Source organism: Nicotiana tomentosiformis, chromosome 12 (assembly GCF_000390325.3).
Source record: "Nicotiana tomentosiformis chromosome 12, ASM39032v3, whole genome shotgun sequence".
Taxonomy (NCBI): Eukaryota; Viridiplantae; Streptophyta; class Magnoliopsida; order Solanales; family Solanaceae; genus Nicotiana; species Nicotiana tomentosiformis.
The window spans coordinates 18,568,392-18,582,043 of NC_090823.1; the positions used below are offsets into that span (position 1 = coordinate 18,568,392).

At 34.3% G+C, this 13,652-nt stretch overlaps 1 long non-coding RNA gene across 1 annotated transcript; it reads right to left on the minus strand.

The window, feature by feature from the left end:
• Positions 1–231: 231 nt before the first annotated feature.
• Positions 232–13,347, minus strand: LOC104085726 (uncharacterized). Its single transcript, XR_011412967.1, has 2 exons — positions 13,183–13,347; positions 232–610 (listed from the first exon to the last, which is right to left on the minus strand). It is a non-coding gene; the product is annotated as an uncharacterized lncRNA (long non-coding RNA).
• Positions 13,348–13,652: the final 305 nt, after the last annotated feature.

The following is a 13,652-nucleotide window of genomic DNA, read 5'->3' on the forward strand; positions in this document are numbered from 1 at the left end:
AGGATGTTAAATGTATGAAAATCGGGTGAAAATCCATTTTGACCTATTTCATCTTACAATCTATGAAATTAATTTAGTGATTCACAATGAATTCACAATTCAGTTTAAAACCATAAACACAACATTCAGAGATCTTTGATGCCACACATTGACGATCGACTTTGTTGTCAAGTGCAAAACCATAAACACAACATTTAAGACAGATTTAAGACATGCAAAACCATAAACATAGAACCATAAACACAGTCAAGAAAAGAAAGCAGCATACTAATTTAAGACACTATATGCATAAGCTCAGAGAACACAACAGCAGAATTAAATACAATGCAACAAAAAAACAGAGAGGGCATCCCTCAATTCAAGTTTACACTAATAGTCTCAAATCAACTTAGTCTTAATTCTTAAATACGGATTTCAGGAAGACACTCAAGACAACACCTAATATGCTTCCTTAAACTATATGTGTCATCCCTCTTTGGATGAACATTATAGACTCGACCACAATGCTTGCACTCTACTTTGCGAACTTCTCTGTTATGTTCTTTCACCTCAAAATATTCCCAAATATGAGAGCGTACTTTAGGAGCGCGGGGCATGATTGCACTTGAACCTAAAAAACAAAGATAAATCATAAGTTAGAATATTAATTTTTTATGATAATAAAACAAAACTACAAAAGTATATCACCAAACAAATAGAGTATTAAACTTATCACTCAAGTTGTAAGTTACAACTATACATCAAAAAATGCTAGTAGTGCACTACTAAAAATCTGCTAAAAACCGACCAACTATTTCCGACCAACGTTGATCGGTCAAAAAAAGCGACCAAACACCGTCCAGGTTGGATGGAAACTAGAGAAAAAAAAATTTACATTTTTTAAAAACTAAATACCGACCAACGTTGGTCGGTAAATTGGTCAACGAATTGACCAAGCTGGTCAGACAAGAAAATTTTGGATTACCGACCAACGTTGGTCGGTAATCTGGATCCAATTTTTTAAATTTTAATAATTATTTTATTAATTAAAATATTTTATAATATTTAAGAATTTATATTTAAAATTACCGACCAACGTTGGTCGGTTAATGTAGGGGAAGCCTTTACCGACCAACTTTGGTCGGTAATTGTTATTTTCTGCAAAATAACCGACCAAAGTTGGTCGGTTATTACGTCAACATTGATCAAACTTTCGAATTACTTTTATATTTACTATCTAAATAATATAAATTGAATTCGTTAACACTTTTGTAATACAAATAATTAATACACTAACATATACTATATATAACATGCTATTTGTAAATTGATTCATCGACTTATAACTTACTTAGATGCATCGATGAATATTAAAAATAAAAACGTTTGACCTATATCGACTAATAGTAAAAACTAAACGTCTCGACTTATATTGATTAATCTAGCTATGCCATGTATTATTAGTGATGAATGAATAAAAAATAAAAGAATTAATACTAAACATCTGTGACATATATATATATATATATATATATATATATATATATATATATATATATATATGGATCACAAATTAAATAAACGAAAGAAGATATTAGTATTAAGTAAACGAGTTAAATTAATAGGCCAAACATGGTCAAACTTTAACAAGCTATATATATACACACTAACATATACTATAACAAGCTATATATATAGTTAAAGTATTACAGTGAAGTGTGTTTGTATGTGTGTGTGTATATATATATATAAATATATATATATATATATATATATATATATATATATATATATATATATAAGAACACGAAGCGCTAGGACCACAGGGTCGGGTTCTTTTAGGGATAGACTTGGGAAGATACTAATTAGTATATATACTTTATCATCAAATATATCTATTTGTAAATTGATTCATCGATTTATAACTTACTTAGATGTATTGATGAATATTAATCGATGATTCATCAAAACGTCTCGACCTATATATCGATTAATCTATGTCATGCATTATTAGTGATGAACGAATGAAAAAAGAAGTTATTAGCATCAATTACAATATAGTGTATGCGTGTGTGAGAGAAATTACTCACATACTTAATTATAACTTAGAAAATTTACTTAGATAGATGCTATTATAATTTATTAAAATTAAATAGTTAATATAATTATTTATAAAGATTATGCTTATAGTTTATAATTATTTATAATAATTGCATAGTTAAATAAAATAAATGCTTGTAGTTTATAATATTTTTTTATAGTTTATAATATTTTAAGGAAAAAAAAACACAAAAAAAAAAAAGAATTTAAATTTTTTATAAAAAAAAACCGACCAAAGTTGGTCAGTTTTTGGTCAAACGGTCAGCACTTAATGTACCGACCAAAATTACCGACCAACTTTGGTCGATAATTCTAAAATCAGAGAAGTGAAAAATGAGGGAAACCCCCATTTCTCTGAAATTTTTCCCTCTTCACTCTAAACCTTCCCCTCTCTCCTTCTCCCAGCCCTCCCCCTCGCCGTCCAGCCCTCCCCCTCGCCGTCGCCGCGCCGTCGCCGATGCCACTGCCGCCCCTCTCCTTCTCCATCTCCTAAAAATTCTAGGTTTGAATTACAACCCATTTATTTATTATTTCTAAGTTTTGTTAATTAGTTATGAATTAGTTTCAATTGATTAGTGTTTTAATTATTTGAACATTGCATTTTATTAAGGATTAGGGTTTAGGTCTTGTTTTAATTAGTTTTGTTAATTAGTTTTATTAACTAATTAGTTTTGTTAATTAGTCAATTAGTTATGAATTAGTTTAGTTTAGGGTATGGGTTGAATTTCTTTAGTTTAGTTAGTTTATGTTTAAACTCGTAGGATATGAATTGTAATTTTAGTTTTTAGGATTTGTTCTTGTGAATTGAACTTTTAGGATATGAATTGAACTTTTAAGATATGAATTAGACCTTTTGGATATGAATTGAACTTTTAGGATATAAATTGGTGTAATTAGGAAAAAATAATTATCTTGAATTAACTAAAAAAGATATAATTAATTTATAATTGTAGAATAAATTAATTTGTTGTTGTGAATCGAACTTTTAGGGTATGGGTTGAATTTCTTTAGTTTAGTTAGTTTATGTTTAAACTCGTAGGATATGAATTGAAATTTTAGTTTTTAGGATTTGTTCTTGTGAATTGAACTTTTAGGATATGAATTGAACTTTTAAGATATGAATTGGACCTTTTGGATATGAATTGAACTTTTAGGATATAAATTGGTGTAATTAGGAAAAAATAATTATCTTGAATTAACTAAAAAAGATATAATTAATTTATAATTGTAGAATAAATTAATTTGTTGTTGTGAATCGAACTTTTAGGGTATGGGTTGAATTTCTTTAGTTTAGTTAGTTTATGTTTAAACTCGTAGGATATGAATTGAAATTTTAGTTTTTAGGATTTGTTCTTGTGAATTGAACTTTTAGGATATGAATTGAACTTTTAAGATATGAATTGGACCTTTTGGATATGAATTGAACTTTTAGGATATAAATTGATGTAATTAGGAAAAAATAATTATCTTGAATTAACTAAAAAAGATATAATTAATTTATAATTGTAGAATAAATTAATTTGTTCTTGTTTTATTTGTATAGATGGAACATCGTACTTGGATGTACAATAGAAATTATCCTAATCGGCGGGGATTGCGGGAGGATTTTGTAGAAGGGGTTGATGACTTTATTAGACATGCAATGTCACTTCCACCATACCAAAGTGAAGGAGTAATTAGGTGCCCTTGTGTCAGGTGCAATTGTATGAAGTTTAAAAAATCGGAGGAAGTTAAGCTTCATCTTTATAGGAAGGGGTTTATAGAGAATTACTTTGTGTGGACTAATCATGGAGAGATCGATGGTAGCCTTGGGATATTTCATAACATGGTTGTTGGTGAAATTAGTAGGTCGGTGGAGAATACAAATCTTGATTCTAGAATTCAGGATATTGTTGCGGATGCTTTTGGGGGTGAGCCCAATGAAAATGTTGAACAAACTCCTAATGATGACGCAAAACGTTTTTATGAACAGTTAGAGGAAGCTAGTCATCCACTACGTGAAGGAAGTCCGCACTCTAAGCTGTCTGTTGCAGTTAGATTACTAAGTATCAAATCTAATTGGAATATTTCTCAAGCAGCCATGGACTCTTTCATTGACCTTATGATTGAACTAGTTGACCCTAATATCAACTTACCTGGTGATTTCTATAAGGCGAAGAGATTGGTTTCTAAGTTAGGACTTTTGTCAATGAGAATTGATTGTTGTGAAGATGGTTGCATGTTATATTATAAAGATGATGCAACTTTAGACAATTGTAAATTTTGCGAAAAGCCTCGTTTCAAGAGGCTTTCCAGCGGGAATATGGTCGCTATCAAGGCAATGCATTATTTACCTCTTATACCTAGGTTAAAGAGGTTATATGCGTCGATGAGTTCTGCTCCTCATATGAGATGGCACTTTGAAAATAGAAGACCACATGGTGTTATGTGTCATCCTTCAGATGGAGAAGCTTGGAAGCACTTTGATAGGACATATCCAGATTTTGCTAGTGAACCAAGGAGCATTCGGTTAGGTCTGTGTGCCGATGGCTTCACGCCTTTTTCTATATCTGCGACACCATATTCATGTTGGCCTGTCTTTCTTACACCTTATAATCTACCACCTGAGTTGTGTATGACTAGTCCATATATATTCTTAAATTGTATTATTCCCGGTCCACGTAATCCGAAAAGTTTAATTGATGTATATTTGCAACCTTTGATTGATGAGCTAAAACAATTGTGGTATGATGGTGTTGAAACATATGACATATCAACCAAGCAGAATTTTAATATGCGTACTAATTTAATGTGGACTATTAATGATTTTCCTGCGTATGGAATGTCGTCTGGGTGGATGACTGCTGGGAAGCTAGCTTGTCCTTACTGCATGGAAAATAGTAAAGCGTTCACTTTGAAACATGGCCGAAAGCAATCATGGTTTGATTGTCACCGTCAATTCTTGCCTGATGATCATGAGTTTAGAAGGATGAAAAATGCATTCAAAAAGAATAAAGTGGAATATGATTCTCCACCTCCGATACTTTCAGGTGAAGAAATTTGGGAGAGGGTCCAGAACTTCAGTAAAGTTACTGAGGCTCCACCTTATAGATTCCCCGGATATGGTGTTAATCATAATTGGACGAAACAGAGTATATTTTGGGAGTTGCCTTATTGGAAGGATAATCTTCTCCGACACAACCTTGATGTCATGCATATTGAGAAGAATTATTTTGATAATTTGTTCAACACAGTGATGGATGTTAAAGGTAAGACAAAAGATAACCCGAAGGCTAGAATGGACTTACAAGAATATTGCAGGCGGCCTGAATTATACTTGCAGACAGCAAACAATGGTAAGGTGTTCAAGCCCAAAGCAAGTTACACATTCACTTTGGAGGAAAGACGACAAATTTGTGATTGGGTTACGAAATTAAAGATGCATGAGGGTTATGCGTCGAATCTTGGAAAAAAAGTAGATATGGAGGTAGGGAAGTTGAGCCATTTGAAAAGTCATGACTGCCATGTTTTCATGGAGACCTTAGTGCCTATTGCATTTTGTGGTTTGCCTGAAAGAATCTGGAAACCCATCACAGAGATTAGTTTATTTTTCAAAGACTTGTGTTCTACCACATTAAGGGAAGAAAACCTACTTCGGATGGACCAGAACATCCGTGTAATTTCTAGTAAGATGGAAAAAATATTCCCATGTGATTTCTTTGATGTGATGGAACACCTTCCAATACACCTTGTACACGAGGCATGACTTGGAGGGCATGTTCAATGCAGATGGATGTATCCCTTTGAGAGGTAATATTATAAGTTTGATGTAATATTCTATTTTATTTGAATGTTCTTGGCTAACATGAGATTATGTAGGACAATTGGCAAATGCAAACAATTTGTTAAGCAGAGGAATAAGATTGAAGGATCTATATGCGAAGCCTATCTTGCAAAGGAAACTGCACATTTTTGTTCTTATTATTTTGAGAGTAACGTGCCATGTTCTAGGAATAGGCCCAATAGGCACACGGTCGAATGTGTGAATGATCCATTATATCCACCAATGTCCATATTCAATCAACCAGGCCGATGTTCTAAGGATGTTAGAAAGAGAAGTTTGAGTGATATGGAGTACAAGTCAGCTACACTTCATGTGTTGCTAAATTGTCCCGAAGTTGTACCATTTCTCAAGTAAGTATTGATTTATTAGTTATCAAAATGTAAAATTTACTGTGACTACATATTGATGCAACTACTAAAAATATTTGATATGTCACAGTCACTTCGTGGGTCAATTTGGCTATGATGTTGTATATACGAGATTTGATACGTGGTTCAAACAGTTTGTAAGTGTATATATATATATATATACATATGTAGTGAATGTATAAAAATTGATTCATAAGTTGTGCTAACTTATGAATTTTTTTTAACTCTATGTAGGTAAATAATCCAAATAATGGTGTAAATCAATTTTTGAAAGATATATCTTGGGGACCTGGGCTTCAGGTCACAACAATGTCTAAGTACGTAGTGAATGGTTATAAGTTTCATACAGAGGATTGCTCTAAAAATAAAAATAGCAACAACAGCGGGGTGTGGGTTCAAGGTGGTGATGGCAACCAAGTTGGAGATATTGATTATTATGGTGTGGTCAAAGAAATATTACAACTAGAATATACAGGTTGGCCATATAAGAAATTGATACTCTTTAGATGCAAGTGGTTTGACCCAAATCCAACAAGAGGTACAAGAGTACACAACCAATACAACATAATTGAGGTTAATCATACAAGGGAGTATGATCGCTATGATCCTTTCATAATTGCACATAACGTTAGGCAAGTGTATTATGCTCCTTATCCATTGCGGCGGAATAAGTCCGATTGGTGGGTTGTAATAAAAACTAAGCCTGTAGGTAGGGTGGAAGTCGAGAATGTGTTAGATGTTGCATATCAAAACGATATCTCCAATGTTCACCAAATAGTGGACGATCAGTTATAAAATGATTTGGAACATCCTGAATGCATATTGGAAGAAGTTGATATAAATGAAGTAACAATTATAGAAAATGAGGACGAAGAATCAACTGATGAAGCTCAAACAAGTGAGGACGAAGAATTCTCAGACGAGGAACAATACGTCGATGAGGATTAAAAAGTTGGTTTTTAAAGCACTCTCGTTTTATAGCTAGTTTCTTATATGTTTCAATCTAAATGTGTATTATATTATGCAGATGGCAGGCAAGGGTCAAGGTAACAATGACCCTACTAGTTCTCGGGGTCGAGAAAAGGGTAGGAAGGGAAAGAGGAGGGTAGAAAATAATACTCCCTCTTGTCCACCCTTTTCAGAGATGCCTATGTCTTATCCTCCACCACACGGCTATACTGAGCTGCCACAGCATCACGAGCCGTACACCTTCATTCAGACACCCAGTCTTCCATCACAGGGCCACAGGACTATACGTCTGACATACAGTCCAGTTGCCTCACAGCCATCTGCATCACATCCACATGGATCACATCCCTACATATCACAGCCACATGGATCGCATCCACCCATGTCACAGCCACTCGGGTCATAGCCACTCGGGTCACAGCCATTGGTATCACATCCACTTGGGTCGCATCCAGCTATGTCGCAGTCACAGGGATCGCAACCATCTTCATCATCGACTCCATCTATTGCAGGCCTTCGCCTGCGAGGCATTAGCTCTGACCCGCCTACACCGTCTTCACATGCCTCTGATACACATGCTTCGGATGGTGATGACGAGGTAGTGCATTATGATCGATATGGCAGGATCATCATAGTCCCTGAGGGTGATGGGTAAGTGTTATTCATTATTTTTGCGTCTATTGATTTGTAACATTTTTACTAAGATATTAATGTGTTTTTATTGTTAAATTGTAGGTTCAAGCCGGGTAATAAGACTACGAGGATAATCACCAATGCCATTAGAAAGCTTTATGATGGCCCTTATGCGACTTGGACTGATTGCCCATTCTCACTGAAGGAGCAAATTTTCAATCAATTTAAGGTATAAATGTTCTTTTAAACAGTTTAATAATTTATATTTATGATGTTTCCATCTAATATTTAACTTTTGAAATACAGAGCAAGTGTGTATGGGAAGACCGCTATAGCGCGGAAGTGGCTACAAATTTTCATCATAAAGCTCGCAAGAGATTGGCGGATGCTTTCTCGGATGCTAGAAAGAAGAACAAGAGGCCTGGCTGGTTACTTGAGAATTTGTGGAATGATTTGCAAAGGCAATGGCTTACCGCAGAGTTCTTAGAGAGGAGCGAAAAAGGAAAGAAAGATCGCGCATCCGAGAAGGGAGGCTCCTTACACACTGGAGGTGCGATCAGCCTAGGGACAATAAAAAGAAGATTGGTACGTAATTGCTTAAATTATTTTACTTTTCTAAGTATATCTATTCTGTTTATTAACTAAATTAATTTGTTTTCAGGAAAAGAAGTATGGGCGTCCAATGAGTCATGATGAGCTATTCAAGGAGACACATATTGTGAAGAAGAAGAAAGAGGGGGATCAAGATAGGTGGGTCGAGGACCGGGCCTCGACTGCATATGTAAGCTTTCAATTTTATTTAAGTATTATAATTTACTTTTATAAAAAACTTGAAATACTGATTTAATTTAAAATAATATAGGGTCGCTACCAAAGTAACGTGGAGGAATTCATCCGTAGTCATCCAGCTGGTGAATCGGGTGAGCCAACCCAACCTTCGGACGAGGATGCTGAAAGAATATGGTTGGAGTCTGTTGGCGGTCCAAAATGGGGGAAGGTATACGGGCTTCCTACTAAAAACTTCCATCGCTATAAGTGTGGAATGCGAGGAATAGGGACTTCCTCGCAAGGCGAGCAACTTAATAGGGAGAGCCTCTCCGCTATGCGGGAGACAGTGACAAAGCTCACATCAGAGCTAGAAGCGGCCAAGGAAAGAGAAAGGCTTAGAGATGCTCAATTCCTTGGCATGCAAGCTCAGATCAGAACTCTCCTATCTAGTGGAGCTTTTCCGTTGCCCCGATCTCGTGAGTCATCTCCAGAGGGTCGACCTCCACGTGATCGTTCCTCCCGCCCTACTCGTGATCGTTCCTCCCGTCCTCCCCGTGATCGTGCTTCCCGTCCTCCACAAGAATGTTCTCTATATCGTCTTGTAAATGAAAGTTCATCAGACGGTGATGATGATGTTGTAGAAAATACCCCTTGACTTTTATATACTTTGAACTAGACAAATAGAACCAGTTTTGAACTAGTTGTAATTAGTTTTAACTTGGTTTTGGATTTTTATGTTCAATTGAACTTTAATTTGTTAGTTTTAAAGTATTTATTGAATGTTTTGGTTGTTGTTGTTGTGTTGTTGTTGTGTTGTTGCTGTTGTTGTTGTTGTGTTTTTGTTGTTGTTGTTGTTGTTGTTGTTGTTGTTGTTGTTGTGTTGTTGTTATTGTTGTGTTGTTGTATTGGTATGCTGGCAGGTGGTGAAGCTGCCAAAACAGGCATTTTATGCCAAAATTAAACCCAGAAAAACTGACCAAAGTTGGTCGATTTTTAATAAAAAAAATAAATTATTCTAAAATACCGACCAAAGTTGGTCGGTTAATGAACATCGAATTCCCAGAATTCAACACTACCGTCCAACTTTGGTCGGTATTTTGCTTGCATTGTTGAGATTACCGACCATAGTTGATCGGTAATGTTTAATTTTAATTATTTTTAAAAAATATATATTTTCAATTACCGACCAAAGTTGGTCGGTTTTTTTTAATTTTAATAATTAATAAAAAAACATAATTTAGTTAAACCGACCAACTTTGGTCGGTAAAATTAAATTAATAAAATATGTTTCCGACCAAAGTTGGTCGGTAAGTAATTAAACTTGTCAGATGGTCATTTTAATATACCGACCAAAGTTGGTCGGTAATTTCCGACCAACTTTGGTCGGTAAGCCATTCCGACCATCAAAACACCGTTCACACCGTAATGGTTGCGTTTTGGTCGGTAATTTTTCATAACCGACCAACGTTGGTCGGTATTTTTGGTCGGTTTTTAGCGAATTTCTAGTAGTGGTGCTTCCATTATTTTCCATATCTAAAGATAATTCGGCCAAATATGTCATACAAATAAACAAGTATTTTGAACTAAAATACACACAAAATATTAAAGCTTACCAAGCTCGAGTTCCTCAAGATACTCCAAGTCATTTTCAGTACTAATAGGATTCTTCTCTTTTCTAAGCCAATCTTGAACACAAACAAGAGCTTTCACACATTTAGGAGTCAATGAACTCTTAAATGAATTAAGAATACGGTCGCCGGTGCTAAAGGCACATTCCGATGCCACACTAGAAATTGGAGTGACCAACACATCACGAGCCAACTCCGAAAGAATAGGAAATCTAGGAGCATGTGTTTTCCATCAACTTAAGATATCAAATTATTCACTAAAAGGCTCTTGTTCTTCACTAATATATTTATCCAACTCCGATTTAGCACCCCCACTTCCATTGTCTTCCTTTTGTTTCTACAAGTGAAGCTTCATCCTTATTAATGATGCAGTTATAACACTCCCACTAGATGTATTAGATGCGTTATTAGATGAAGTAGAACTAGATGGAGATTGGGGACAAAATCTAGTTGAATACTTTTTTAGATACTCTTCAAACAAAGAATTCATATAAGCATACACCTCAGCATTTATTTTCTTCCCTTTTTCCTCCCCAAAAAGCTCTTCAAGTTCAAGGCTAACATTTTCAAATTTGTTACGTGGATCCAAGACAAAAGAAATAAAAATTATTTTATTCATCTTTTCAGGCTCACCCCAATACTTCTTGAACTTTTCTTGCATCCGCTCAGCCATATTTCTCAAATGCTCATCCTCACTAATTAAACACATTTTTAAATGACAATAAAGTTCAGATACATCCTTAAAATGAGAATTACAAGTGATATAACGTGAACCTGAAACTTTTTTGGTGAGATCATGAAATCTTGCAAGAAACTCTATCATATTTCTCACATTCACCCAATCACCAGATTCAAGAGGACCTGCACTACTACCATCTTCACAATGATGAGAACATTGATAAGCAGAAAATCCATTATCAAAAAGATGAAACTTATCAAAGGCCTTTTTAAAGTTTTGTGCCGTATCCAACATTAAATAGGTGGAATTCCATCTAGTAGGAACATCCAAACACAATATTTTGGTATATTCTACCTTTACATGTGCACAACACTGTTTAAACTTTAAGGTCCTTGCAGACGAAGATCTCACATACCTCACAATATTTCTAACACGTGTAATAGAAACATCAATTTCTTTCAAATTATCTTGCACAATTAGATTTAGTACATGAGCCATGCATATCACATGAAGATGTTTACCACTCATCATATTAGATTTTCACATATCTAATATTTTAGACAATTCTTTGACTGTGACATCATATGAAGAAGCATTGTCCACGGTAATAGTGAACACCTTGTCTAATTTCCATTCAAGCAAACAATTAGAAATAGCTTTAGCCATCTCTTCACCCTTATGATTAGTGATAGGGCAAAAATTTAGTATTCTTTTATGCAACTTCCAATCCCTATCAATGAAGTGGGCTTTCAAACACATATAATTTATTCTTTGTAATGAAGTCCATGTGTCTGTTGTGAGGCAAGTTTTTGGTTGTGCTTCTCTAAAAGACCTTCTTAGATTTTGCTTCAATTCACCGTAAACTTCATAACAATCCCTTGTTATTGTTTTACGAGAAGGAAGATGAAATAGTGATTGAGTTATTCTCATAAACTTCATAAAGCCTTCCTTTTCTACAAAGCTAAATGGTAGTTCATCAATAACTATCATCTCAATTAAGGCCCTCCTAACCACTTCTTGATCAAATTTCCAAAGTGATCCTCCATAATTTTTGCAAGATTGAAAATTTATCTTTGTTTAACTATTATCTTTATCAATGTTAAGTGGGTATTCTTTGCATCTAGCCAAATGATTTTTCAATCCTGTTGTTCTATTCCTAGATGAATTAGCAGCATAAGCTTGCTTACAATATGTACACCTTGCTTTACCGACCCCATTTACCTCAAATTTATCAAAATGTTGCCAAATTTCAGATCTAGGTTGCATTGCTTTTCTTTTCTTAGAATCTTGAGTATCAATTGTGTTGGTGTTGCTATCTTCAGTAATAGGTAAACTTTCAGTTGAACCGGCATCACTTACTCTACTTTTATCTGCCATCTATATAAAATTAAAACAAATATAAACACAAATTAACACTTATATTTCATAACTTCATTCGAGTTGCTACTAGTTTCTATTGCTTAAATGAATCTCTAATATCCTTAATAGATTTTTTCTATAATGTTGGAAATGAAATGATAAGATAAAAGAATTTAAGTCTTGTATACTGGTAAGCTGTGTAAAATAATTATATAATCAAATTACATTTGTCTTTATAGCATGCTTGATATTGTAACATGAAAATAGAGTGATAGTTTGTTATATCCAAATTAATTCTAATAATTATATATTAAAAAGTTAACACCAAAGTAGGCAGTATATGTAACTTAGTCCTAAATAAAAAGAAAATCTAAGAGAGAGAAGAAGCCTTCATTAGTGGATATTTTACAAAAAAGAATAATTGAAACTTAATTTCAGTAATTAAGAAAGGACTTCAGAATGGGTCTAATGAAACTAATAATCCATTCATTCCCAATCAAGAAAACCAAAATTATTTGATAAAACACTCTAAGATTCATAATTCGCTAATCACTTTAAGTATAAACAAGTAAAAAGGAAATCAATGTATACAACTCAAATGCCCAAAATATCAAAACTATTTAAGATTCAAGCCAAGTTGCAAATTGGATATGGCAATCAAATTGGATATTCAGAGATAGAAAGAAAAACCAAAGGAATGGATGGAGAGAATAAGAAAAACCAAAGGAATGGATGGAGAGAATGCTTTTAGATTTGGTTAACGTCAGAAACTTTTGTTTAACGTCGGAGGAGATTACGGTCACCGCCGGAGATTAAGGTCACCGCCGAAAATTTGTTAATAAAAACATGATACATTTGAAGAAACTAGAAATATACCTTTGATTCTTTGAAGTCACAACAGCTGATCTCTTAGTATTCTCACAGCAGCCGATCTCTTTGAAGTTTGAAGTTTTCGTTGTGGCTGAAAGCCTGAAAGGCTGAAACTATTGTCGTTTGCCGTTTCTGACTTTCTGAAACTATCCCCCTTTCTAAACTCCCTAATGCCTAATCCCTAATTGAATGAAATACTAGAGATAAGGGTTGGGCTGGGGTGCTGGGCCTTATTGGGTTGGGCTGGGGTGTTGGGCAGTATGTATAGATATAGGTCCAATTTAAAAGTCTTTAAAAATTCAGTATTTCGGTATACCGAAATTTCAAGATCCTAATACCGAGGACCATACCGGTATACCGAAATACCGAAAATATAATACTGAATTAGACCAAAATACCGAAAAAATCAAAACTGAAATACCGAATTAATTTGGTCCGGTTCGTAATTCGGTTTTTCAGATTTTATGCCCACCCCT